This window comes from Podarcis raffonei, chromosome 7 (assembly GCF_027172205.1).
Source record: "Podarcis raffonei isolate rPodRaf1 chromosome 7, rPodRaf1.pri, whole genome shotgun sequence".
Lineage (NCBI taxonomy): Eukaryota > Metazoa > Chordata > Lepidosauria > Squamata > Lacertidae > Podarcis > Podarcis raffonei.
Genome location: NC_070608.1, coordinates 23,363,420 through 23,390,895, shown reverse-complemented (window position 1 = coordinate 23,390,895; position 27,476 = coordinate 23,363,420). Strand labels below are relative to the sequence as shown.

The 27,476-nt window shown below is 43.8% G+C and overlaps 1 long non-coding RNA gene across 2 annotated transcripts; it reads right to left on the bottom strand.

Moving 5' to 3' along the window:
• Positions 1-6,873: 6,873 nt before the first annotated feature.
• LOC128417196 (uncharacterized) lies at positions 6,874-27,039 on the bottom strand. Of its 2 annotated transcripts, XR_008331406.1 has the most exons (5): positions 25,891-27,039; positions 24,591-24,650; positions 21,147-21,241; positions 18,357-18,459; positions 6,874-7,899 (listed from the first exon to the last, which is right to left on the bottom strand). It is a non-coding gene; the product is annotated as an uncharacterized LOC128417196 (long non-coding RNA). The 2 variants fall into 2 exon arrangements; XR_008331405.1 differs by lacking the exon at positions 6,874-7,899 and having other exon boundaries at positions 18,228-18,459.
• Between the last annotated feature and the right edge of the window lie 437 nt (positions 27,040-27,476).

The following is a 27,476-nucleotide window of genomic DNA, read 5'->3' as shown; positions in this document are numbered from 1 at the left end:
AATGCATGATGGAGAATTTCCATTCTAAATTAAAGTCAACTTCCAGTAGAGAGGACTAAATATTAAAATTACACACATACCCAACTATATTATTTATGAACAGCTAATCCTGACTCTTTGCACACATCCTTGGAGGTGTGTGAAGCTTCCCCAGTGAAGCTGGACTCCTGGTAAACCAGCCTGTGTTCATTGTTTTTTGTATTTCCTGCATGCGTACAATGACACCACACAGTGACCCTGTTTAATACATGTTCAAATCTTAATGTTTTTGTTCTTTGACAACTGCCTTTCCATAATTTCCTCCTATAGGAAAAGCAACATTTATACTGTATGCCTATGCATTTCTAAGTAACACATAGTGTGATATGTGACTGATAATGCATAACTTTAATAATAACTGGTTGAGAGCAACAGGAAATAATGTAATCACTGTATCATTGAATTAGTCATATTTCTTAGAACTACCATTTAAATTAAATTTACTTTCCTTTGTTACCTGTGGCATTAACCATATGTACATACCGAAAACTGTATGACCCCCCACAGGCCTTCTGTTGTTCCTTATCAATCAATACACCAGAAGTAAGTTTGCATACATGGAATGCAGCCTTAAACAATAGTTGGGGATGCAACTGTGTAATGAAAACACAGGCTGTATAGCCATGCCGTATGTATAACTGTGCAGTCAGATTTATATTTTTCTTGTATCATATCGACTTTTTAAGGATTACAACAGTAATTCAAAGTAGTTAAATTACTTTTGGACCTCATGTTCACTGATAAGTAAAAGTACAGAAGAAAAATTGATACTTGAATAAAGCAATATTGTTATGTACTTGTTGACCTGCTAATTGGATTTTTATTACATTTAATTTATTTCATAACATTTATACACTGCTTGATTGTAAAAAACCTCAGAGTGGTTTACAAAGAGATAAAAAAAAACAGAGAAAAATTCAAAACCATACATGCCAAAACACAATTTTCCTTAGTTTTCATGCCATACCTTTTGTTTCACAAATAACTGTATCATGCTTCAAAATGTAGCTTGAAAGTTTGTTCCTCTAGGTTTTTTCCTGGGCATGATGAAGTATAGAAACAGATCACCAGCAAGGACCAAGGTTGATGAAATATTTTTGGAGAACACTCCATTGAAGGAACAGGCATGAAAATCCTATGAAACGTTCATAGGAATGCAAAATCTATAGAATTTTGCAGTCCAGTTGAACAGATTTGTAGAAATGCCTCTGTGAAGGCAAACCCATTAAACTGGATTGACTAGTAATCACAGAGGCTGGATTATGAGCAAAATGAGGGGTGAGCTGGCTTGATGTTGAAGTCACAAAGTCTACATGTAGCCAGAGTCTTAAAATTTAATATAAGAGGAGACTGCAAACTCCCAGCTGCAATTCTTTACTTACTTACCTGAGTGTAAACCTCATGTTTTTCACATAACACCATTAACCTTTAGAGCAAATTGACACAAATGCCATGATGACCAGTAGGTGAATACGGAGAAGTTGCCTCATACTGAGTCAGACTGGTCCATCAAGGTCAGTATTATCTACTCTGACTGGCAGTTGCTCTCCAGAATTTCAGATGGGATTGCTCCCACCAACACTAGCATGGGGGCTCAACCTGAAACGAATTGTGTGCAAAAGATTCACTTTGTCACTGGGCCATTGCCTTTCTGGTACCTTTCACTAGCTAGTAGTAAGACTAGAATGAACTGCTTGCCATGAAAGCAAAAACTAGAACCTTTCTGTTCAGCATCGGTATACCCCGAACTACAAGGTGCTGAGGAATGCTTATTTTGCTTAAACCATCTTTCAGGAAAAACTACCCCTTGATGAATCTGGCTAGCACTTTGCCATGAGAAAGAATGCTAATGTAGAGTAACTGTTGATCTAATGCAGGGGTAGGCAACCTAAGGCCTGGGGGCCGGATGCGGCCCAATCGCCTTCTCAATCTGGCCCGCAGACAGTCCGGGAATCAGCATGTTTTTACATGAGTAGAATGTGTCCTTTTATTTAAAATGCATCTCTGGGTTATTTGTGGGGCCTGCCTGGTGTTTTTACATGAGTAGAATATGTGCTTTTATTTAAAATGCATCTCTCGGTTATTTGTGGGGCATAGGAATTTGTTCATCCCCCCCAACAAAAAAATAAATATAGTCCGGCCCACCACATGGTCTGAGGGACAGTGGACCGGCCCACAGCTGGAAACGGTTGCTGACCCCTGGTCTAATGGTACCAAACATGGAAATCCTGGCACTGTTAAGGTCTTGTGCTGGTTTTATAACCACTGAAGTTAGAGTGGGCTCTGCTTATTGTCTCAACTCTTAACAATTGTTAACAAACTGCTAATTTCAGACACACACAAACCTATAAGCTATGTGTTTTATTCACCTGCTGTTTCAGCTTTGTCATTCAGCTCCACAAATTTGTGTTGTAGCAAGTGCAAGCACAAAAATAAGTAACTCAGAAGAATTCAGATATTTCTTCTATTAATAAATGTATTTTTTTTAAAAAGAATTCAGATAGTTCCTTACCAGAGATTGTATCCTTCTGGCTGCTTTTTACCCCTATAGATGAAAGCTCCTAAAAAGAATGATTTCTAGATTAACTCAACTTACTAAAGATATAAAAGGCAGAAATCTTGAAGAATATAAGGAAATTATTAATAATCCAACAAAGGCAATGGAACTTGCTCGACATTCCCATGAATTGTGAAACCAGATTTAGACCTGAACTTTGCTGTTGTAAAGAGAGAAATGAAATTTAAATTGCCATGGTTTGCTGTGCACAAACTTGGATTTGTATTACCAATTTACCCACAATTGCATTAAAGTTGGTTTCAGCTGCTATGGTGATTCTTCATCTGAAAACTTTCCAAAATCAAATGTAATAATAGCCTAAGTTGCTGAGCTAAATATTGTCAAATTATTGTTCTGGCTGAGTGATGCCCTTTTAGAGCAGATTTTTCTGGTCGCTTCTCTACAAAACACGGGTGGAGAACTTCTGGCTTGCAAACAAATCCTGGCCCACCAGGAGGTCTGATTTGGCCCATGAAGCTACGTTTCCCATAGAGTATAAAAGGTGCCAATTTCCTGATCCAGTTTCTACACACGAGTTGAAACATTTCTACACGAGTTAAAACAACTTTGCATCAAAAACAGTCAGCTGAAACTATTAGTATCTCCCCTTTGTTTAGTTTGGAACTTTGAACTTCATTGGAAAATACATTTTTGAAGCTTTCTAAAAATGGTAATGTAAAAATGAGAGAGATGGAGGAGGAGACTGGCACTCAAGGATAATTTATGCCATCTGCTTATTTCAGTCTGTCAGAGGTTGGCAAGAGAGGTTGCCATGAGAGTTTGCTGTGCTTAATGGCATGGCTGAATCGCCTACCCTGGGATGCCCAGTCCTTCTGACCTGAAATGTTCAAAAAAATTGGGTCAGCTTATAAAGACTATAATGAGATGGAGTTTGAAGTAGGTTCTGTCTAGATCATTTCTTTTCTGTAGTTCACATTGCTTGTTTCCAACTGCCCCATCAGGTCCAGGGTCTAGTAGTAAGTTGTCTGTTCCGTTCCTTTTAAATGCACTTTAAACAAATTCTGTTGCAAGGAAATGCCAAAACAATCCTGCTGGCAGAAGAGAGTAAGGACTTATTCTTCTTCCTTTTAAGCACAAAAGGAGAAGTACGGAACTGTCACTAAAGGTAACGGTAAGTTTGGCAACAGGGCTGTAATTAAGAGAGCAAAGAACAATACAAGTTCTGTGGTGGGGGGGATTCTGTAGGAAGGAGCCTTGAGGGTGGTGACAGCTTTGACTCCTCTACAACAGCTCTTGCTGTGAACAACATGGATTAGTGCTCTTGGGCTCTGTCTGCGCCCGCTTAAAAATGCTGGAAGGAATTGTTAAATACTGGCCGAATGCCAGCGCTCAGCCAACCTTCATAAGCTGCACCAAATCATGAGACAATTGCGTGTTGGCTATGTGCTGATGTGCAGCTAAGCCAAGATGTCTAGATTCCAGCCTGATGTGATTAAGAATGCCGTCATGCCACTGGGGCCCAGTTAATTTATTTTGTGATGCAGTAGCTAACAAGAAGATGCCTTCCCATGGCCAGGCTCCTACATCACTCTGATAAAATGTGAAAGCACTAATTATGTGGATTGTCTGGGTCATGTGGTTACTCCTATGCCAGCTTCAGAAACCCCCAGTTTGGGTCGTAACCCTGATCCTAGCACATGATTCACATTTACACAATTTTACACCTATTTGCTACTAGCCTGTTTCGCACTTGGGGATTCTTGGACCTCAAATGAGTGAGAAAATCAGCTGTGCCAGGGAATACAAAACACGTTTATCATCTGTTAGTTCAAACATTTTAGAAATGTGCAGTATTATGCAATTGTCTATTATCAACATCTTTGAGAGGCATTTTATGCTAGCCCTACTCAGAGTAGATCAACTGGTGGTTTCAAGAACTCTTAGCATTGCTGTTTCCCCCCAGGGTTCCTAAGCCTGCAGTGCTCTATGGATCTGTTGGGCAAGACAAGGGTGGGGAATTCCTGACTGCTGGTCAAAGCTGGCCTGCCAGGCCTCACCAATCTGGACTGCCAGCTATGAGCACCCACAGGATCTCCCCTCCCCGCCGGCCCGGGGGTGGGGGCTAAGTATATATTGCAAATAGGTAAATATACAGACATCCATACATAATAATAAGCACCAGAGAGCAGTGTATCTGGTGAATGGGCAGTGCCAAGGCCTGGCTAAACATGGCCTTTGAGAAACTTGTATTCCAGATCTACCTCTTACATAGTTTCTTAGTGGGTAGACCTGCTGCCCATCTATGCATAGCTCTGGCATCTAGACATCTTTCCAGTCACAACTGAAACCCTCAGTTGTTTTCCGTGGGGTGGCAATCACTTCACCACCAGCACAGAAGGCTTAAAAACAAACCAGGAAGTTCCTTCTCTAGAGTCTGGACAACGGGTGTTCCACTCTAGCCTTCTCTTTGTCTAATTAGCTGCTTTCCTAAATGTCAGGCATTGCTCAGACTTCACTCATTGACTAAAAATGCAGACAGGCAGGTATAGCCTAGTTTCCCCCAAAACAAATTTGGTGAATACACAATGTGTGTCTCATAACTTGCATTCTACAAGGGCTAGAGACTTGGGTTGGGGTTTTTCCTCCAAATAAAAGCTGAGAATTGGGGAGGGGGTGTGGCTCATCTAGAGAGAGAGAGAGAGTGTGTGTGTTTGCGTGCACAACTGTTCCTCCTTCCCACTTGACATGTATGCTGCCAGCCTCTTCATAAGCACCATCTCCTCTGCTGCTCTGCTTCTGCTTTTCAGCTGAAAACAGTCCTATGGAAGGAGTGGAGTTTGGTGGTGAGGACCATCTCTTCCATCATCACCAGCCAAGGATGGTGGCCCATGTAGTTCAGCTTGTTCTCACAGTGGCCAGCCAGATGCCTGGGAAAACCCACAAGAAGAATCTGAGCACAAGAGCCCTCTCCCCTCCTGTGGTTTCCAGCAACTGAATTTTGTTAGCATTACTGGAAAGGCAGCAAGAAAATTAGAGCATAGCCATCATAGCTAGTAGCCACTGATAGCTCTCTCCTCCATGGATTTGTTTAATCCTCCTTTGAAGCCTTCTAGGTTGGTGGCAATCACTGCTTCCCGTGGGCTTCTTGTTGCATTTCCTCTCTGTGCACTAGAAAAGCGTTCTTATTTCTCAGCATGCTACAGAGAGAGAGAATATGTGAAAGGAGAGAGCATGTGGTTCTCTGGTGCATCCCTGGCTATGCCACTGCAGTATGCACTGGGGTCAGGACAGCACCGATGGAGGATGCCTCTATAGCATACTGTTTGTTCGAGTTCGTATAAGCCAGAAGAAGATGAGATGGAGAGTTTCCAAGGGCACGTTGTTATTGCATAAGCATATCTCATATTGGCACCTGCCACCTGGATAGGAGACTTCCTGGAAGCCCCACACAAGCTGCTCTTGAGCTTCTTGAAAGAAAGATCGAGAAATGCTATGTATTAAAAACAACCCCCGTGATCAATAAATGATAAGGCCAGCAGGAGCAGGACCTTGGCTCAGATGCCTCTGCTCCAAATGGCTCCTTTGCTGAGTGCTTCGTTGTATCGAATAACATCTTCTAAGAAATAAGGCAACTAGAATAAAAAGTACTCCCTAATAGCAATGCAGTATTATAATGTGCAGGTGCACCCCACCCCCGCTCACACCGCCACATAAAGATGTGTGGTATGGACTGCGCATGTGCGGCATTCCGTATGGAGTGCGCATGCGTGGGATGCCGCACATGCACAGTCCGTACGGGCTGTGCCGCCCCAGGTGCCACTGCTCACATCATCCTTGACCAATAGCCCTGTTGGCTTAGTTGAGCGGATGGGAGGTGTAATCCAGCAGCATGTGGAGAGCTACAGTCTCCCCACCCTGACTCCCAACATATATAATGTAGTTCTACTCATCTCATGTCATGGTGGGTGGCAACTTCATAGAGGACCATTGTGGGAACAGCCTCTTTGAGCAAGTGCATCAGGCATCAGAGAAGTGAGATTGCAGGTAGATGTGCATACATACTGGGGCAGCTTTATAAGGTATATGTCTATCAAGACATACAAGGTGTATTTATATCCTATTAGTTCTCCAAGGAACTCAAAGTGTTTTGCATACTGTTTATTTAATTTATTTCTACCCAACTGTTCAGGCAGCTCACAAAAAATGTTAGAAGACAACGGACAAACATACTAAAGAAAACTTTTATCAAATAGTTTTATCAAATACTTTTATCAAACTTTTATCAAATAGATATATATATATACATATATATGTGTGTGTGCTTAGCAGGATCAACCATTCTTTCAGGTCCACTTAAACCTGAAAGAGAGGGAGCTAAGCAGAATTCTCAAGGAATGGAATTCCACAAGTGTGGGGGCCACCACTGAAAAAGGCCCTGTTCCTGGTAACTGCTAAGCTGATCGCTTTATCAGAGGCGCACAACAGATAGCAGGGCACTCTTAAGACCAATCTGAGGACCTGGGCAGATTCATATGGGTGTAGAGAAACATTCAAATAATGTGGTTCCCAAACATTCAGGGTTTCAAAGGTTAGTTACTAGTACTTTAAACTAAGCCCAGAAATGAATGGGCGACCAATGCAACTGATGCAAAACTGGGGTGATATAATCAAACAGGCTTGCATTTTGCACCAGCTCAAGTTTGCAGACTGTCTTTTAAGGCAGCCCCACATAGAGATTATGACAGTAATGTAGGCTGGGTATTTAAGAGAGTGTGTATAAGAAAGAAGCCCATTTTTCCCAGATAGTGGTCCTTGGAGTGCTCTTAGCTGGGCAGCTCTTCAAAATCTTTACTGAACTCCCCACCCCCAATTCATAGCAAAGGGGCTGGTAAATCAGATGCTAACACCCGCTATCAGTTCTTGCAAAGCACATGCAGGTGGAAGCAGAATGTATCCCATATTTAGAGCAGAAACACGGGCCTGTCTTCTTCTCCTTCATTACTGGTGAGGATGAGAGACCTTTTACATGTGTCTCAAGGCCATTTACAAATACATTATCAAAACAGATTAAATAGTTTTTAAAACAGTGCAGATGCAACAACTAAAGATAGGTCTTAAAACACTACAAAAATAACACCCAAGGCCATTTCATCCAGCTTGGGAAGTGTGTCCAAACAAAAAGGCCTTCAGCAATTCTCAGAAAGGACAAATAGCGAGTGTCTGTCGCATTTCAACAGGGATGCTGTTTTGCAAAATGGGGCCAGCTACTCTGAAAGCCCTGCTCCAAGTTACTGTAGAACAGTGGACAGAAAGGGAGAAGATGACTTCTGGAGAGCGTTGACCTGGAAAAGTAATGCAAGAAGAGTATCACCCGGGTATAATAACCGCTGGTGGTTGCATCAGAGCCTCTCTCTTTAAACAAATGCTCCCCATGCCAGCAGCTTCCAAGCAGAGTGCTTGAAATAATAGCCACATGGGGCACGTCACTAGATTTTCCGAGTTCTTCGTGCATAGCAAGAAGAAATATGCATTTGCTCAAAGCTTCCCCTCTGTTAATTGCTGTGTGAACTTCCTCTATAAAAATCACCCGCGTCTCAACAGTAAAATGTTCCAAAAATAAATACAACAAACCATGTTCACATTACAGGTCTAATTTAAATGTAAAAGCAAGCCAACGGCAAAAGCAAGCCAACGTCCAATAACAACAGCAAACAAAAAAAGCACTCAGCAACCACAGAAAACAGCAGAAATGCATTTCTAAAGCAGACGCAGATGGCAGAATGGACACTCTTTCAACCACCTGGGAGCATTTACCTCTCTTGAAGGAGTTAACATACTCGAAAACCATGTTGGTTATATATGACACAGGTCCGAATAATCTGCTTATCACAGATGTTTTCATGGATTTCCCCCCTCTCTCTTTCTAATGTCGAGGGAGCTGAAGCACTGAAATTCTGATAATCCTCACTGTACCTGCTGCTGCTGATCTTTCCTGGGGAGGTTATCACTCCACAGATTAGAGTCTTTTTGAAATGCTATTTCAGTAGGCTGCTGCATTCTCCTACAATTATTTCAAAGTTCACTAGATTCTCTCTCAATGAATAAATGATACCTTTGCTCTTGTATAGATGCTTGCAGTGGCAAAAAAAGGGGGGGGCACCTGGGAAGGTCAGCAATTCTGTAACACACAGTGTGTGTTGTAGTATCTGGCGGGCAGCACAATCCAACCCCCCTTCCCTTAGCCTGGGATGCTGTGTGTGTTGAAATACAGTGGTACCTCTGGTTAAGTACTTAATTCGTTCTGGAAGTCCGTTGTTAACCTGAAATTGTTCTTAACCTGAAGCACCACTTTAGCTAATGGGGCCTCCTGCTGCTGCCATGCCGCTGGAGCACAATTTCTGTCCTCATCCTGAAGCAAAGTTCTTAACCCGAGGTACTATTTCTGGGTTAGCGGAGTCTGTAACCTGAAGCGTATGTAACCCGAGGTACCACTGTAGGTGGTGGTATCCCTCTGCCAAGCCCTTTCAGCCTCCTGATTCTCCCTGAATACAGGAATAGGTGTTAGCAGAAAGAAGTCCTGCAATGGGGTGATTTGAGGGCGGACAGGGTGGGCCTGAGGTGGCCCAGGATTTGCAGGATCCCAGTTTCACAGCTGCCATACAATGGCATCAGGCCCAATCTAACTGACTGGGTACAGATCAGGCCTGATCCTCCTGCACCTTCTATTGCAGCCACTGTGAGCAAAAGGGCTACAGATGTGGCAGTGGTCCAACCTCCCCACCATCCCCTGTTGGTAGCAGGTAGGAGTTAGGGTTGCACCCTGAGTTGTGCTCAGAATTGAAATCCTTGATTTTCAAAGCAACCTACTGGGAACACGTGACCAGTCTGATGCAGTTTTTGAGGGCTTGCAAAAGCACGCTAGAAACTCAGTCCTTTCTGTGGCAGGTCCACAGAAGTTAAATTCCTTCCAACCATACAGTTTCAGAGATCTAACTGCATTGTAGTAATTTTCCAGGTGTCCATTTTATTCCACTGATGGCAACTCATGGGTGTTTTCTTCTTCTTAGGAAGGGGACATCAAATGTCAAGCTGGAAGTTATATACCTTGTTCACAATCACCCTTTTAAGAGAGTGGCAAAAAGCAGCAACACATTCAGGTGGGATCAGGTGTGCTTAACATGGGGAGCACATTAAAATATTGCTGTGAGCCTAGGGATGTGGACAAGAGATTGATAAGGGGCCACATTTGGCTGATTGTATCCTTTGGTTAGGTAAACTACAGGTGATACATCACCACTGGATCCAAACAGTTAGTCAACTGCCTCTTGATACAGGATCTTTTGGGGAATGTTTTGAATATTCAAAATGAGCAGACATTCCCACTTTCCAGGAAAGGCTGATGCGGTCCAGGTGTCTGTGTGCAAAGGACAGGCTGTGTGTGTGGTATGAGTCAGAAACAAAGAGACAGGGATCTGTAAGGGTCTGGCTCAAATCTTATATGGGTGCAATGTCCAGTTGTTTGTCTACAGAGGTGCGTAAGCTTTGCCTCTATTTATAGTCAACCTGTCTATTTGAAAGTAAATAAGTACTGCAGACCTGGAATTTCTCATTACTCACCGAAGAAGGGGTACGTAAGTATTATTCAGGCCTGCGCCACCAACCCTCTGCTGCCAAGCCTGTGGCTCTTCGGCCCACTCAGTGCGCCTCCCATTGGCCTCAGGGCCCCAACATCTGTGCCACCATGTCATCCTCTTTAGCCGGCAATGAAAGAGGATATCCCATGTCACAGAACGCATATAGCAGTACTATGTTAAAAAGCTGAAGAAGCTAAAGAGTCATTTTCAAAATGTGGCCTAACATAGTTTGGTTTGCCGTATAAGAATTGAAATGTCTTTCGTCAGCTGCGTACGATGCAAGAGATGAATCTGCAGCAGCAACACTTGCGACCATATTTATGGCCTAGCTCTCATGGAGGGCATAAAGCTGTGTCTGGTCTCTGCCACTTTAGACTGCTGGTTGGAGGTCGCAAGACCGAATGAGCTTCTGCCACAATCTCAGCATCAAGTAGCAGCCAGGATTCAACCAGCATGATGGAGGGGAAGGAGCTGGATGAGCTGGCGGGATCTTATGTCAGACCTGGGGATCAGATGCAAAAAAAATGATAGGGCTCCTGCACCTCTAATAGTTGCATTAAAAATTGTGTTAAAATTGCAGGAGCCCTGCCCTCTTTTACATCTGGTTATCCTATCTGCAATAGCCACGCATCAGTGCAAGGAGCCACCAGGTGAGAAGCAGCAAAGAGGGGAGAGAATCTAGAGCAGGGGTCAGCAAACTTTTTCAGCAGGGGGCCAGTCCCCTTGTGGGGGGCCAGACTATATTTTGAAAAAAAATAATGAACGAATTCCTGTGCTCCCACAAATAACCCAGAGGTGCATTTTAAATAAAAGCACACATTCTACCCATGTAAAAACACACTGATTCCTGGACCGTCCATGTGCCAGATTTAGAAGGTGATTGGGCCGGATCCGGCCCCCAGGCCTTAGTTTGCCTGCCCATAGCCTGACTATGCTTTCAAGGAACTCCATTTCTCAGCAAGGGTGTCAAACCCTGGCATGGCAGCCTGGGGCAAGACAGATGAAAGGCCTCAATTGGAACAACTCACTTCTCACTCCCCGTTATCTGTGCGTGATCCTGCAAGTGTTATGTCTGATCATCCTTATTTTCCAGGCCCTGGACATGCCTGCCTGCTTGCTACCCTTGCTGAACTGTCTGGTTTGCTGATCCCAGTTATCTCCAGCACCCAGTCGACTGACCAACCCTCCTTCCACCCTGGTTGTGTCTGAGTTCTGGCTTCCTCAAGACGGACAAACAAGCCCCCTGCATAGAAAACTAGCTGTCAGGGATATTTATTCTCCCCCCCCCCGACATCCAAGCCCTCTTCATGTGAAAATCATGCATGCAGCTAATATGTGGAGCAGGGAGGGGATCAGGGTGATGCCCTGAGTTTCATCCACCCATGGCCTCCACATGTTCAGCTACAGATGTGCATAGAGCCCTACAGACATACAGTTAGCTTCCTATCTCAAGTTATTAAAGAGCAAATGATGTGCGTTTAAAAATATATATTAAAAAGTGAAACAAGTGAAAACAACTTTGGGGAAATGACTGAAAGGGGGAAAGGGTTAAATGCACTTTCTCTTTCAGAATCTCAAACACCCAAATCTGCTTTTCATTCTTTTAAATATCAGGGCTTTGTTGCTCATATTTCCATATAATGCAGTTTGCCAATCAAGCATTCATTTCCTCAGGCTTCCACCCAATATTCACATTGCCTTCTTTTGCCACCTCTTCCCAGTCCGACAGTCTGTTCCCATATTATCCCTATTTGGGCATTCTCCCTCTCACAATTAACAAACACGTAAGCAGAGGGGGTGAGAGCGGAGGCAGCACCCGCCGGCCCTGATGTGTGCTGAAACATCATGTCCCTGCTACTCACACTGGAAGGACACACCTGCTGTACGGCACACAGGCTCTCCGTGATTTACAACCTTGTGATTTACGATCCTGTTAGTCATATGAGGGAGGACACCCACATAGGGCTTTGCTTTACAGTTTTCTGCTGACTCTTTAGAGGAAACAGACCAGGAATAATGACTTTGGCCGTGCACTGAAACAGCTCAGATGTGAAAGTGAGCATATGGAAACCACATGGTTGACTTAATCACATGCCACTCACTGCACAATCCACCCAGAGATTTAGGATAACAGGTCACCATCAGTCTACCTAAGAAGAGGATCATATGGCTTGTGATTACATGTTCACCACCACATTTCACAGACGAAAAAAGGTTAGCCATGTATGCCTGTAACATCCCTGTGTCCAAACCACCACTTAACTCCGCACACCCAGCTACTATGAATTGCTGGATGTTCTTCCCTGTATTTATTGACTCTGAAATAACCCATCTTTTGCTGGATTCTGAAGCATAACAGTTTCCTTTTATTTAAAAAACCCAACCACCTAGGAATTTTCAATTGCCTATTTAATCACCAAGCAGATCCGGTTGTATTGATTGCAGAATGGCAGCAACAGCCAACACATTTACTACTTCAATTGCTAGTTATGGGGAGATCGAAGCAAAACGACCACAAGCTGATGTGCCAGTGTGCATACTAACAAAAGTTTTAACAGGTACCCCCAAAACATCCCTGGAAAGGCAAAACAGAGACAAAAGAGACACCAGAATCAAGACAGCAGGGAAACAGGGGCCACTTCTGGAAAATCGGAACAGCTGGGTCATATGTAACTGTGCTATTAGCATTATAGTGAAAACCTCACTTGACCATTTCTTAATCCAAAACTGGAGACTGCTTCTTCTAACAGGAAGAGGCCATAGCTCAATGGCACATCACATGCTTTGCGGACAGAAGACCCCAAATTCAATCCCAGGCATCTCCAGTCAGTGCTGGGGAGACTCCTGCCTCAAACACTGAAGAGCTGCTGCCAACCAGTGTAGGCAATTCTAAACTAGATGGACCTATGGCAGCTTCCAAGTCAGATGTCGCTCAGAGGGAAATGATGTGAAGTAAGCCTAAGCCAAATGCTGTTTTGCACGTACAAGATGTTAGCACATGACGAGGTCTACAGAAAGAGAAATTAATGATTGCATTCCCCCCCCACCCCCCGGAACAGGAAGAGCTTATTTGATGTGCTTTGTAGCAAAAAATAGCAGAGGGGAGGAAAAGCTCTTTGCTTCAGATTTAAAACTGAGGCTTTAAAGACGACGCAAGTGGTTTACTCTCAGCAGCCAGGAGCAAGCAGTTCATGTAAATACTTTTAACAGCATTAATGCAAAATCTGCAAAGGACGAAACAAGCATACAGGCAGAAAGATAATCCACAGTTTTCGGGGCTATAACTGGCAGTATGGGTGGAGGGAGCAACAGCATACACAAAGCAAGAGAAGAATGTAAGTAGGATTCAGGCATTCCCGGGACAATTTACCCTTTATTACTTAAATCTAACTTTGTTACTCTCCTGAATTTTAATCACGTTGCAGATTTTGGTGTTGAAAACACAAAACTGAAGTGCATATGGGCAAAAGGAAGATCATTAGAGACAGAAAAATCCTTGCCCTGGAGCTGAATTTTATAGGAATGTATCTCTCTCTGTTACAAATTTATTACGGCAGAAGGTTTTGTGGACTGCAGTCCACCTCATCAGATACATGGACTGTTATCTTGAATACACACACACACACACTATAAAGAGTGAAATCAGAGAAAATGAAGTGCAGAAAGCAGAGAGAGTGATAATTAAGTTATTAACAGTGGCCATTCACAAAACAGTTGTTGGTGATAACACAGACACCTTGGCATTTAATTAACACATGTAGTGCAATGGGGAAAAAATCCTTCTCCAGTGTCAAGCAAAAAAAAGTACAACTGAGCCTTTTGATGAATTGTGATTCAGTGGTTTCCTAGGGCAGTCTCTCTTTGACGTTCCATTGTTCATTAGAATATAAGAGGATCTCTGCTGGATCATACCAAAGACCCCTGTAGCACGACATTTCTTTTCTCGCGGTGGCCACCCCAATGCCTATGGGATGCAAGGACACAAGCCCAACAGCACTCAACCTGGTTGCGATCCCAAGCGTCTGGTATTCAGAAGCACGTTACTTCCACTACTGGGGGTAATATAGCCATCATGGTCAATGGCCATTGACAGCCTTATCCAAGATGAATCCATCTAATCCTCTTTTAAAGCCATCCACGTTGTGGGGGGCCAAGTCCATAGCTGTGTGAAGAAGCACTCTTCCTTTTGTCTGTCCAGAATCTCCCAACTTTCAGCTTAATTGGCTGAAGCCTGGTTTCAGTATTACGAGAAAGGGAGAAGAACATCTCTCTAGTGACTTTCTTCATATCATGGATAATCTTATAACCTCTTCCATGTCCCTTCTTACTTGCGTTTCCTCCCCCCGCCCCCCGAACTAATAGAGATGCTCTATCTTCGGGATCGTTTTGGTTGCCGTTTCAGAATGGTGGCTTGAAAGGAAATCACAGGCTGAATTCACACAGCAGTTTCTTCCATCTCCCTGACTTTCCCCAATTGTTAATTTCCACATGGTATTTGAGCCACATGATGTAAACACCACTTCCAGGCGGATGCCAACCGCTCCCCCCCCCCCAAAAAAACCCCAACCCAATAGTGCAACTTTAGTGCTCATTTCCGTGTTATTTGCAAATGGACTTTTTCTGGAAGCAAATAATGAGCACTAACCTTGTGCTACATTTCTGGAAGGGCTTTTACCAGTGTTAGAAACTGAGATATGAAAGCTAGGCGCTAAATGACACCACAACGGAATATCTAAGCACACTTTTAATAACAAGAATACAAAGCTGATAATGAATGAACTGCAGCTAAAATATTATGTTCATTTTTCACATGGTCTAGTCCAAGCATAGGCAAACTCCAGCCCTCCAGATGTTTGGGACTACAATACCCATCATCCCTAGCTAACAGGACCAGTGGTCAGGGATGGTGGGAATTGTAGTCCCAAACATCTGGAGGGCTGGAGTTTGCCTATGCCTGATCTAGTCCTTCCACTGCCCACCCCCTACCACTCTTTAGGGCCTCTTCTCCAGTTTTCAGAGAGTAGCTGGAAGTGGGAAGGCATAAAAAGGTCCTCCTTTCCTTCCACTCTGCAGTTTTAATCTGAAATCTTAGACTAGTACTGCGCCCAGAGCTCAGAAACTGCTCGCTCTAATGAAATTCCTTGTCACAAAATGCGCCTAGAATAAGGGGAGTTTTGAACACTGGTTTTTACATTGTGTGAAATATAATGGAAAAATTAAAAGTTAGGGAAATGGAATTAACTATCATGTGAATGCAGCCACAGAGTGATCTAGGAGGCTAAAATGTTTCCCCTCCAGTTTTCAGAACCTCCCATTTCTGATGCTATATTTTTATTTGTTTGTCTTCAATGCTCCTAAGAGCAGTTTACAAAATATTAAAAATCACACTGCAACACATTAAAATGGCCTGGAATCCACATAACACCACATGGGTAACACCTCTTCCCATTCCAGACCGCCTGTGCCTCAAGATCTTCCACAGAGCCCCTTCTCAAAGTACTTTCTCTAACAAAGGTACATTATGTAGTCACAAAAGAAAAGGGGCTGTGGGTCAGTTACAGAGTACATGCCTTGCATGCAAAAGGTCCCGGTTTCATTTCTTATTATCTTTGAATACAGCTGGGAAGGACTCCAGCCCCAAACCTGTTATCTGTCACTGTAAAAGAATATAGGGCTAGATCATGGGTAGGCAAACTAAGGCCCGGGGGCCAGATCCGGCCCAATCGCCTTCTCAATCTGGCCCGCAGACGGTCCATGAATCAGCGTGTTTTTACATGAGTAGAATGTGTCCTTTCATTTAAAACGCATCTCTGGGTTATTTGTGGGGCATAGGAATTCGTTTATATTTTCCCCCCCCCAAAAAAATATAGCCTGCCCCCCACAAGGTCTGAGGGACAGTGGACCGGCCCCCTGCTGAAAAAGTTTGCTGACCCCTGGGCTAGATAGACCAATGGCCTAATGAAGGGTTACTCCCGGACAGGGGCTTAATGTCGCAAATGGGTAATTTGGATTCCTGATAAGATTAACTTTTGATGCTGACGTCATGTGAACATTGCAAAAAGACGAAGAAAAGAAACACCTTCATGCATGAACACATCCCATCATAAGTACACCTCTGAAAGTACTCTCAGCAGAGACCCTGAGAATTCCCTTCTCCCCGCATAGGATCAGGAGTAGCTCACATCTCCAACCATTAGGTATGCTGTCACCAGCCCTTCCCAGGGCAATTCTCAAGGCCACAAAATATTTATATTAGTCAGGGAGATGAGGAGCATCCAGCCTGCTCCTCTTCCTCTTCTGGGAGACAAGGCAGCATGCTTTCCTCCAATTCTCCCTAGACACAAATGTGCAGTGTGAGTTCAAAGGGATCTAAGCACAGCGGGGAGAATACAATCTCCCATGAGCGGTCACAAATGCACAGCAAACCCCAGCAGCCCGTTTTAAGAGTGTTTATTAAGAGCACGGTTTTAAGAGAGCGAAGGGGGAAAGGCAGAACAGTGCATGAAAGAAAATAAACTTTTCAAATTTACCTGCCCTCTGCAGCTGCTTTTACACACACACTCATAAGTCACACAGCATCCTGGATGATCAGAGGGATGAGGGATGGGTGAAGAAATGCTGGCAACATTCCATTTTTCAGTGCTCTTGACCCAGATAATTGACAGGTGGCTCTGAGCAGCCAATCACAGTATAAAAGCACACACCAAGCAGTATAAATGCATCAGCAGAATTAAAAGCAAACACTAAAACTCAAATTACAGCACCAAGGCAATGTACATATTATTAAAAAGTCTGAGAAAATACCTGACACCATGCAAGCCTCTCCCAGGGAAAGCATTTCACAGACAGACGCCACTAGCTGGGAGACACTTTTGCCTGTAGCCTTCAATGCTTAATGGGTGGGTTGTTTATTTCTTATTACTGTTTTAAGCCTGGGAGGTTGGATTGGATGAAGACCAGGGTCCTTCCAACTCATTTATTCTGATTCTAAACATAGAATACTGCCTTATATTAAGGCAGGCCACTGGTCCACCTGGCTCAGTATTGTCTATTATGCCAAATGGCAGCTTTCTAAGATTTTAGACTAGGAATCTGTCCAGGGCCTACCTGGAGATTGAACTTTTGGCCTTCTGCTTGCTTCCGAAAGATTGGAGCTGATAAAATTGGGGCTTGGAAGGAAAAGGTTAACGGGCATGTTGTAAACAAAATCTGCCCTTATTCCCTTATGGGGTACACAAGAGCCCTTATAGAGTCCTTTGTAGGGTCTCCATCGGTAGGAGAAAATAACAGAGGCCAACCAGAGACTATTGAGAAGCAAAGCAGCTAGTAATCCTCAGCTTTATTAAACTGTTGCAACAGGGTGCTCCCCCCACACGCAGGAGAGAGGAGGAGGACCAGGAACCGTGTTCACTTGTCCTTATACTGTACGTATAGCCATTTTGAAATTCCCTGCCCTGGAGCTGAAGACCACCCCTCTATACATCATACATACATCACAGAAGGGGTGTAGCCCAAGACCCCATAAACATCACAACTACATCACAGAAAAGGCGGTCTGCAATAGAAATTTGAATGTTGTTTTTTCCTGTCTGCCAGGTTATCTGATAATGCCTTTCCTGGTAGTCTGGCCATTCCTTTGAGATGGTAATTACTTAATTCCTGAGACAATGGGAAGGTTTTTTCACCTCCTCCCTCCTTAAGGAGAAACCATTTGGTCAGTTTGGGAGTCAAAATGGTTTGAGGACTGTATTCCTGTTCTGCTTCAGACATGTGGTTTATATATTTATGTACGTGTTTGCTTGGTACATTTATGAACATTTATTATATATCTAAGACCTTAAAATTCTTATAACAGGCAAAACCAGCCCCCTCCATTGGGTTTGCATGGCAGCCATTTTGGGCGCCAAGATCTCACTTCATCTCATGTGGGTCATGTGATGAAACCCCACAAAGCGGCATCCCGTTTTTTGCCTTGATATGTTGAAAGGTATGTGATCAGACATCAGACTTGCAATCTTTTTTTTTGAAAGCCCTGCCACTGTGCTTTATGCAAACCAATGTATGTATTTATTATTTAACAAAATTTATAGATTGCTCCAAGCAGTTTACGATAATGATAGAGGAAATGCTTTTGAGGCATAAAGATAAAACAAGAAAGATCTCACCTGCATCCTGTGTCTTGGTAGCAGAAGCTGTGGAGTGAGGTCTTACCACTTGCTAATCACCACACTTTGCAAAATGGCTGCTCTTAAAGGCACAGGGCTGAAGCTGTAACAAAAAGATGACAACCCTTAAACTACAGACATTCCTCCTGGAATTAACTGAATTTATTTTTTGCTTTCGTTAAAAAATAAAAAAAGTCAACCCGAACTGGATTGCATACTCTTGAGTTTATTTCTTGCTAAGAAAGAATACACTTCAAAAACTTTTTAGCGGGGGTCTTTAAAAAAGATATCTGTATCTATCTGTATACAGCTATACAGCATATGTTTGTTCTGTATTTGACAGTGTACATCACAAACATTCTTCCTAAGAATATTGAGGCATGAGAAGCCAGCTGATCTTGTAGAAACAAGCAAAGAAAAAGAGCAGTCATTTTTGACTCCTGGCCAATCTGCTTTGTATATACTAAATCAACAAACTGGACAAGTACTTTCATGGTTTTTCCCTTTTAGGTACCTTAACTGGCCGCATCTAATCTAGATGCACATTTCCAACGACTATTAAATTCTTTGCTAAGACTTTCTAAAAGCTGGAGCAGACACAAGGCTATCTCGCAAGCAATAAATGCTGCCAGGCCTTAGCAACAGCAATTTATATAGGTGTTTTGGATACCATCCAAAGATTACATCAAAACCGCTCTGCTTATTGAGCGATTGAGAAGGTGCTAATCACTATATTTATATATATATCAAGCAGCCTGTGGTTTTTCCAATGGTTATAAAGTTAAAAAAGAAAAGAAAAACCCATGTATTCTTTGAATCTGAACTTCAGGACACTCGTTATCGTTTAATATGTTTGGTGCAGTGCATTGTACACTGACTGGCAGTGGCTCTCCAGGGTGTTTTGAAAGGAGTCTTACCCAGAATTATGTGGAGATGCCAGGGATTGAACCAGCGATCATTTGCATGCAGAGCATGCACTATACACTGGTACCTCTGGTACCTCATTCCGGAGGTCCGTTCTTAACCTGAAACTGTTCTTAACCTGAGGTCCACTTTAGCTTAATGGGGCCTCCTGCTGCTGCCGCGCCATCGCCACGCGATTTCTGTTCTTATCTTGAAGCAAAGTTCTTAACCCAAGGTACTACTTCCGGGTTAGCGCAGTCTGTAACCTGAAGTATTTGTAACCCGAGGTACCACTGGACGACCATTGAGCTATGGTCCTTCCCCAAAGGTCAAGCCTGACACTGTTCTTTGATACAAAGAGACACACGTTATCTTAGCTGATGTCTGAAGTCCACTTGGGTTTGAAGACAATGGGTTTGAAGGAAATGGGATGGTTTCAAAGCGGGAGAAAGTGGGGTGATCAGGCTAGACTGTCCCCAACTACTGCTGCGCCATGGTTGAAACAAGCCTGAATTGAAATTGATGTTTCATCTGAACCCAGGGCCCATGGTTTGTTTCCTCCAGACAAATCACAACCAGCAACCAAGGTTTGTTCTTGCTTTGTTTTGGGGGGGCAAATCAAAACCTGGATTCAGATGACACAATAAGCCAAACTCTGGTTTGTTTCATCAACAGTGCAGCTGCAGAGCAAGGAGAAGCAGAAAAAGATCACTGCATAATCTTTTGTCAGGGTGCACTGTGCTGCTTGTTCACATTAAAACCATTGTTTGTTTGAAACTGGTTTATTGTGGAATGCACATTGGACCAGTGTATGCATTCTGAAGCACTTTGTGCACCATAAATATGAAATACAAATGCTAAGTGTTTCTATATATTTTTCATTTTTTTTCTAGCACACTGCCAGCTGTGTACTTTTTTATATTTTGTTTGGCTTTGGGCTACAGCAGGCAACCTTTCTTCCTGGTGTACACAGTCCCTTTGCTGAGAATGAATGAAATGGCTTGCAGCGCTTTCCCTTCTCTGTCTCTTCCCTCTGAAAAAGGCACCTCAACGCCTCTGCCTTTCATCTGTCAGCACAATGCAGACCCCAGTCTGGAGTATTTAACAGGTACCCATCAGAATATTTCCTTGCAGGTTACGAGGGAACTATGTATTGACAGAGATGACAATGGGAACATTTTACTCTCTGCCAATCCACCAGACACAGGCAAGGTGGCAGACCCTCATCATAGAGTGACAATTAGCTCCCTTTGAAAGAGTTCTCTTGCAGATGAAGTAAGGAGAGATGAGTCAGCCTGAGAATGCAGAAGTGTTTCACTGGAGATGAAAATAAGCCTGCTGTTCTGGGAGGGCCATCTTTCATCTGTTAGCGACTGATGGATATTTCAAAGACTGATGAACTGCTCTGGGGTGATTTTAATAAGAGAATATGCATATCTACAGTGGAGACTTTAAGTGGTTTAATACAAGGGCTGCACTGCATTCCCTTATGGCTAACTTTCCTGGGGCTGCATGCCAGCAATGTGCAGGAGGAGCCAATGCAAAATGGGTGGCGCTGTGGGTTAAATAACAGAGCCTAGGACTTGCCGACCAGAAGGTCGGTGGTTCGAATCCCCGTGACAGGGTGAGCTCCAGTTGCTTGCTCCCTGCTCCTGCCAACCTAGCAGTTTGAAAGCACGTCAAAGTGCAAGTAGATAAATAGGTACCGCTCCAGTGGGAAGGTAAACGGCATTTCTGTGCGCTGCTCTGGTTCGCCAGAAGCGGCTTAGTCATGCTGGCCACATGATCCAGAAGCTGTACGCCGGCTCCCTCAGCCAGTAAAGCGAGATGAGCGCCGCAACCCCAGAGTCGGCCACAACTGGACCTAATGGTCAGGGGTCCCTTTACCTTTATGCCCTGCACACAACATCCACATGCACCCATTCAGATAGATGGAAGATAAGCCTTTTAAAGCCATCCAAGTTGATGACCATCACTACTTCCTGTGGGAGGGAATTCCAGAGTTGTTGTTGTTGTTGTTGTTGTTGTTGTTGTTGTTACAATTTATATACCACCCTTCATCAAAAGATATCAAGGCAGTGTACAACTTTTAAAACAATTCAGATCAAAGCTAGTTTTTTGAGGGTGGGGTGCAGGACAGCATAAGAAATAACATTATAGCTATGGATTGCAGCTAATGTTATTTATACACCACTTCGCAAACCAGTGATGGGAATGCAATGCATTCAGAGTAAATGGGTGTATATACACAGCCTATGTCCAGTCTTTATTGAGCATGCATTCTGATTTGTTTACTGGGTGGTTCTATGACAATGAGCTTAGAATCACAGAATTGTAGACTTGAAAGGGAGCACAAAGGGTTATCTAGCCCAACCCCGTGAAATGCAGAAAGCTTTTGGCCGACGTGGGGCTCAAACTTGCAACCCTGAGGCTAAGAGTCTTGTGTTCTACCGATTGAGCTACCCACACCTGCCTGTGGAAAGCTTGCAAGCAGAAACTTCTAAAAGACTCCAACTGCAAAGCAATTTGAAAGCTGAAATATAATTACAGAACTAAAATTGAATTTCATATCCTGAAATACTTGCAGGGTGTTTACACATCTCCCCATTAATCAGTCATTCATCCCACACTTTCCCCTATCACTTTCCAAACTGCAAAAAAAAGTCTTTAAAAAAAGTGGGTTCATTTTTGTGCTAAGGCAACAGAGCACTTTAATCCACTTTAAACATTAAATCCTAAAGTTGTGGAATGTGCTTGAATCCCTCTTGCAAAATACTGACAGTCTGGAGGCACCCTCATAACTTTTAGTGGGGGGGGGAGTACTTCCCTTTGTCAGCTCAGAACCTACTGCCAAACAGCTCTCCACTGGATCTGAACATGAGAGAGAGCTATCATTGACTTGAGCATTCATTTTAGAAAGAATAAGAGTGCCTCTCTGCCGAACTAGCCTGTTAATATTTCCACAGTATGATAATTAAGAAAATATGTGACAGGTTGTTCTGGTTTCTAATAGGAGACTAGAATGTGACCTTCTGTTCCAAAGTTCCCCACTTTATCACTTCCTTCTCCAAAATATCTGGTTTCACTCTGGTTAACTAAGAACTCTTTCTGCCCAGTTGAATACCAAAGACAGTCTCCAGTCTGCAGGACTGGTTTAACAAGGGCTGCTTTTCACAATTGGCTGTAAGCCAGGGGGATTCTCTTGCAAGTAGCTCACATGATTAAAAATCAAACCAAGGAAAGGGTGCATCGTACATGTGTCTACTCATAATAAAGTTTGATCAGAAACCCAGACAAGCTCATTACAGGATAGATCTTCGGTGAGATTTGGAAGGGTATTGTAAACATCAGAGAGAGATTGTGTGCATTATCTGATTAACTACATTAACAGAGATTGCATGAATTAACTTTTTACAGCTTAACATTTCCCCAGCTCTCAGCATCTGAAAATATTTGCCCCAGTTGTATCTCACCCTTTCTCCAAGGACAAAAGAGCCCTGTTTTAGCCTGATAACAACCCTGTGAGATTGGTTAGGTTGAGAGCCAGCCTCACCACAGCTAAGCAGGGTTTATTTTTTAAATGCTTTTAAACCTTTTCTCTCAGGAGCTCATGGCAATGTTCATGCAATGTTCTCCCCTGCCCCCATCATTACAACAACTCTGTGAACCCGGATTGCCCATTTATCTCTGGATGTTGCTAGACTACAACTTCCATCATTCTAGTTACAGGTAGAGCTGTGTTGGTCTGCTGTAGTCAAAACAAACTAAAAAAATTCCTTCCAGTAGCACCTTAGAGACAAACTAAGTTTGTTATTGGTATGAGCTTTCATGTGCATCTGAAGAAGTGTGCATGCACACAAAAGCTCATACCAATAACAAACTTAGTTGGTCTCTAAGGTGCTACTGGAAGGAATTTTTTTAGTTTGTTTCAACTTCCATCATGTTGACATGTCCACAGAATGGAAGACGGTTTGCTCTTTGGGGAGCTGGCTTCAGACACCAGGTCCATTGGCAGACCAACTCTACGTTGCAAAGATGTCTGCAAACAAGACATGAAGGCTGGCAACATTGGCCGTGCTATGTGGGAAGTCCTTGGAACCGGCTGCAGTGCCTGAGACAGACAGTCAGGTCATGCTTCCATAGCAGCGACCAGAGGAGGAACGACCGCTGAGAGGAGCACAGAGAGAAGAAAGGCCATGGTGCATCTGCAGCAGCACAACTGGACACCTTCATCTGCCCCAGCTGCAACAAAACATGTCTCTCTCATATCAGTCCCTACAGCACAGCAGTTGCTGTAACTCTCCAGCCAAAGGTGCACTCCTCTTTTGTCTCCTAAGACAGGCGGATGCCAACAGTGACAACTTCCATCATCAACCACCATTGGCCATGCGGGCTGGGCTGATGGCATCTGAAGTGTAAGATGTGTCTCCTAATGCTGCTCTACATTCTAACTCGGGTGGCTAATCACAGGCCTGAGAGCCAAATGTGGATGTTTTCTGTCTGGTCCTCAGGACTCTCCCTCTCACCGGCCCTGCTTCACACAGTCCTTGGGTGTCTATGCCTGGCTGGAATATGTCCTTGAGTTCTGGTACTGCTTCTTGCTTGTCTTAGAGGGAGGATACAGAGAGTGGGAGGTGTGGGCATGTATAGTGAAGTCCTGACTAGGGAAGTTTTTAATGTTTGATGTTTTATTGTGTTTTTACTATTTTGCTGGGAGCCGCCCGGAGTGGCTGGGGCAACAGTCAGATGGGCAGCATATAAATTATAAAATTATTATTATAGTCATACCTTGGGTTAAAGACGCTTCAGGTTGAGCGTTTTCAGGTTCCGTCCCGTGGCGACCTGGAAGTAACGTAACAGGTTACTTCCGGGTTTCGCCACTCGCGCATGCGCAGATGCTCAAAAATGACATCACGCGCATGCGCAGGAGCGGTGAATCGCAACACGCAGACGTTGGTTGCATTCTGCTCAGGTTGTGAACGGGGTTCCGGAACGGATCCCGTTCGCAACCAGAGGTACCACTGCATTATTATTATTATTATTATTATTATTATTATTATTATTATTTGCTTCTGTTGTTCTGCTGGTTTTGGCTGCTGGCCCTGCTCACCATTGGCACATGACCCTTCAGTGGTTGCCCTGAAGGCATTGCAAAAGGCGAACCACACCTGTTCTAGTAGCTTCACTCTGTTGCTAAAAATGATGGGTAAATTCCACACATATCCAATCCTCCCCTCCAGGGTAAAACAAAGCCTAAGTGTGCATAACACAAGCAGCAATAAAGGTCACTGGGTGACCTTGGGCCACTCATGCACTCTCGGCTTAACTTACCTCACAGGGTTGTGGTGAGAATACAACGGGGAGGAGAACTCTGTACATCACCTTGCATTCCTTTGACGATAAAAGGCAGAATATAAACATAATTAATTTTTAAAATATTTTCTCTTACTGCTACCACTGCTTCTCTTTCCTCTCTCAAATTTCTGATTGCTTGCTCCTAGGGCAAGTGTCCTGCTTTGCGGGGGGGAAACCTCCATATGTACTGAAGGCACTATAGGAAGTCAACCATTCAGACTCCACTCGCCATTTGAGATTGTACAGCCTGGCTGGGTTCAAGCTGAGATTTCTGCATTGCAGGGGGTTGGACTAGATGACCCCTAGGGCCCCTTCCAACACTGCAATTCTATGATTCTGTAAGGAGAGCATTTCCAAAAATGCAGAGCTAGTATATGCTGCTTCCCATGTCACTTGTTTTACTATTTAAAGACAATATTGAGCGTTTCTCCTTCAAGAATCTAGGAAGTCGCTGCTGTGACAGCTGTGGAGGATTTGTTCTCATTGGGAAATTGATTGGTGGAGGAAGAGACAACAGATTTAATTATGCAGGGACAATTTCTAGCTATCTTTCTAAGTACCCAGACGCAAACAAGGCCACCCAGAATTTCCTATGTCCGGATCCCCTTTCTCTTTGATCCCCATTGAGTAAACTATCAGGCATGCTTGTCCTCAATCAATAGCCCATCAAAAGCGCCCTGGTTTTGTAAAACACCCCTGCTTTCTCAAACTAATGGCAAGTCATTGAAGAAAGGGCTTGCTAAAGGAAGACAGCACAGCAGGAAGCAAAGCGCAAGCAATGAGCCATTCCTCATGGCATTGCCAGGAGTGGGAATAATAGAAATGGAGTTGCTCTAGCAAGATGTAGCTATATTCAGCACGTCCATGTTAGGCACTGGTGGGTGAAAAAATGGTCAAGTTGATGTTTACTTCCTTTAAATAAACAACTTAATTTTTATCAATTTCCCCTCTTGTGTTAGGGACAGGGCTAAACTCTGGACTGTAACCCCTTGGAGGCCCATGGGGGGTCGGTCCCGTAGCTCAGTCCACCCTCTGTGAATTTTCAGCTTTCATTTAGAAAACAAAAAGAAAACTTCTGTCTCTTGGCTTTTTTGTTGCGCCTAAACTTGCTCACAGTATTTTGCCCAGTGAGTACAAATGAGGCAGTGTGATTACTCACAAAGCGCTAGGCCCTTATTCTTAACTTTTAGGACATTTGACATTATTTTATTTAATGTTTAATACCATATAAACCTTCCTTTATTTGGATTCTGGCTGTTCAGCATCAGTTTCCAACCTCATCAGGCTTGTCAGGCAACAGAAGGACTCTGATCAGTTGGATCTGAGAGCTGCCATTTAAACTTCCCACAATGTCTTGGGAAAAGCTGTATTGTGGGCAGGTCTCACAACTCACCAAGGGCCATCATGCCCGGAGAAGCATTGTGAGGAATCCTTTCATGTTACAGAGGATTCTAGGAATTGGGAAGTACAGTGGTACCTTGGGTTAAGAACTTAATTCATTCTGGAGGTCTGTTCTTAACCTGAAGTCGTTCTTAACCTGAGGTACCACTTTAGCTAATGGGGCCTCCCGCTGCCACCGCAGCGCAATTTCTGTTCTTATCCTGAGGTAAATTTCTTAACCCGAGGTACAGTGGTACCTCGGGTTACATACGCTTCAGGTTACATACGCTTCAGGTTACATACACTTCAGGTTACAGACTCCGCTAACCCAGAAATATTACCTCAGGTTAAGAACTTTGCTTCAGGATAAGAACAGAAATCGTGCTCCGGCGGCGTGGCGGCAGCAGGAGGCCCCATTAGCTAAAGTGGTGCTTCAGGTTAAGAACAGTTTCAGGTTAAGAACGGACCTCCAGAATGAATTAAGTACTTAACCCGAGGTACCACTGTATTTCTGGGTTAGCGGAGTCTGTAACCTGAAGCGTCTGTAACCCAAGGTACCACTGTACTGTAACTCAGTGCATAATGGAGCCTGAACAGACAGGCTTTGCCTTATTGTTGCTTTATATGCCTTGCACCCAACACTTCCCTGCACAGGAGATGAGTCAGGCCTGGTGGGCAGCTTTGACCTGTGTTCCTGGCCTTATCACTGCATGCAGGGAGTCAAAGCAGTGTTTGCTGTACTATTATCTCCTTCATTTTCACAATGTGGAGATATGGGGTGTCAGTCGTGGTCAACAGGAGGCTTAGCTATGGCTTAACGACTCAGTGTTATGTTGACCTTCTATCTGTTGTAGCTTGACTACAGAGACATGGGCTATCAACAAGCACACTCCTCGTCAACATTTCTGCACAATTCAACCTTTTTACCCCACAAGCAGGCAGACAACCCACACCAGCCAGCACAGCAAAACAGTTTGCCCAGGAAATCCTCATGTATCTTGAAATTCGGTTTGGATAGGAGGCGTGTGTCCACTGAGCCAGCTGATGTGAGTTTTCTGGAGATGGGAGTGTATTATATTTGGTAGCCCAAAGCTTAGTCTAGAATTTGCACCCCACCCCTCAGGTCCTTCTTTGCAATGGTCAAGAGCATTGTGAAACAACAAACACGCCAAGCCTAGCTGTTTGGATTGGAGAGAATTCTTGTGGATCTTGAAGGAAACTGTTTCTCATCTCACTTTCAGGCCAAGGAAGCCGGTGTTTGTCCACAGACAGCTTTCCGGGTCATGTGGCCATGACTAAACCGCTTCTGGCACAATGAAACACTGTGACAGAAGCCAGAACACACAGAAACACCATTTACCTTCCCGCCGCAGCGGTACCTATTTATCTACTTGCACTGGTGTGCTTTCGAACTGCTAGGTTGGCAGGAGCTGGGGCAGAGCAATGAGAGCTCACCCCGTCACACGGATTCGAACCACTGAC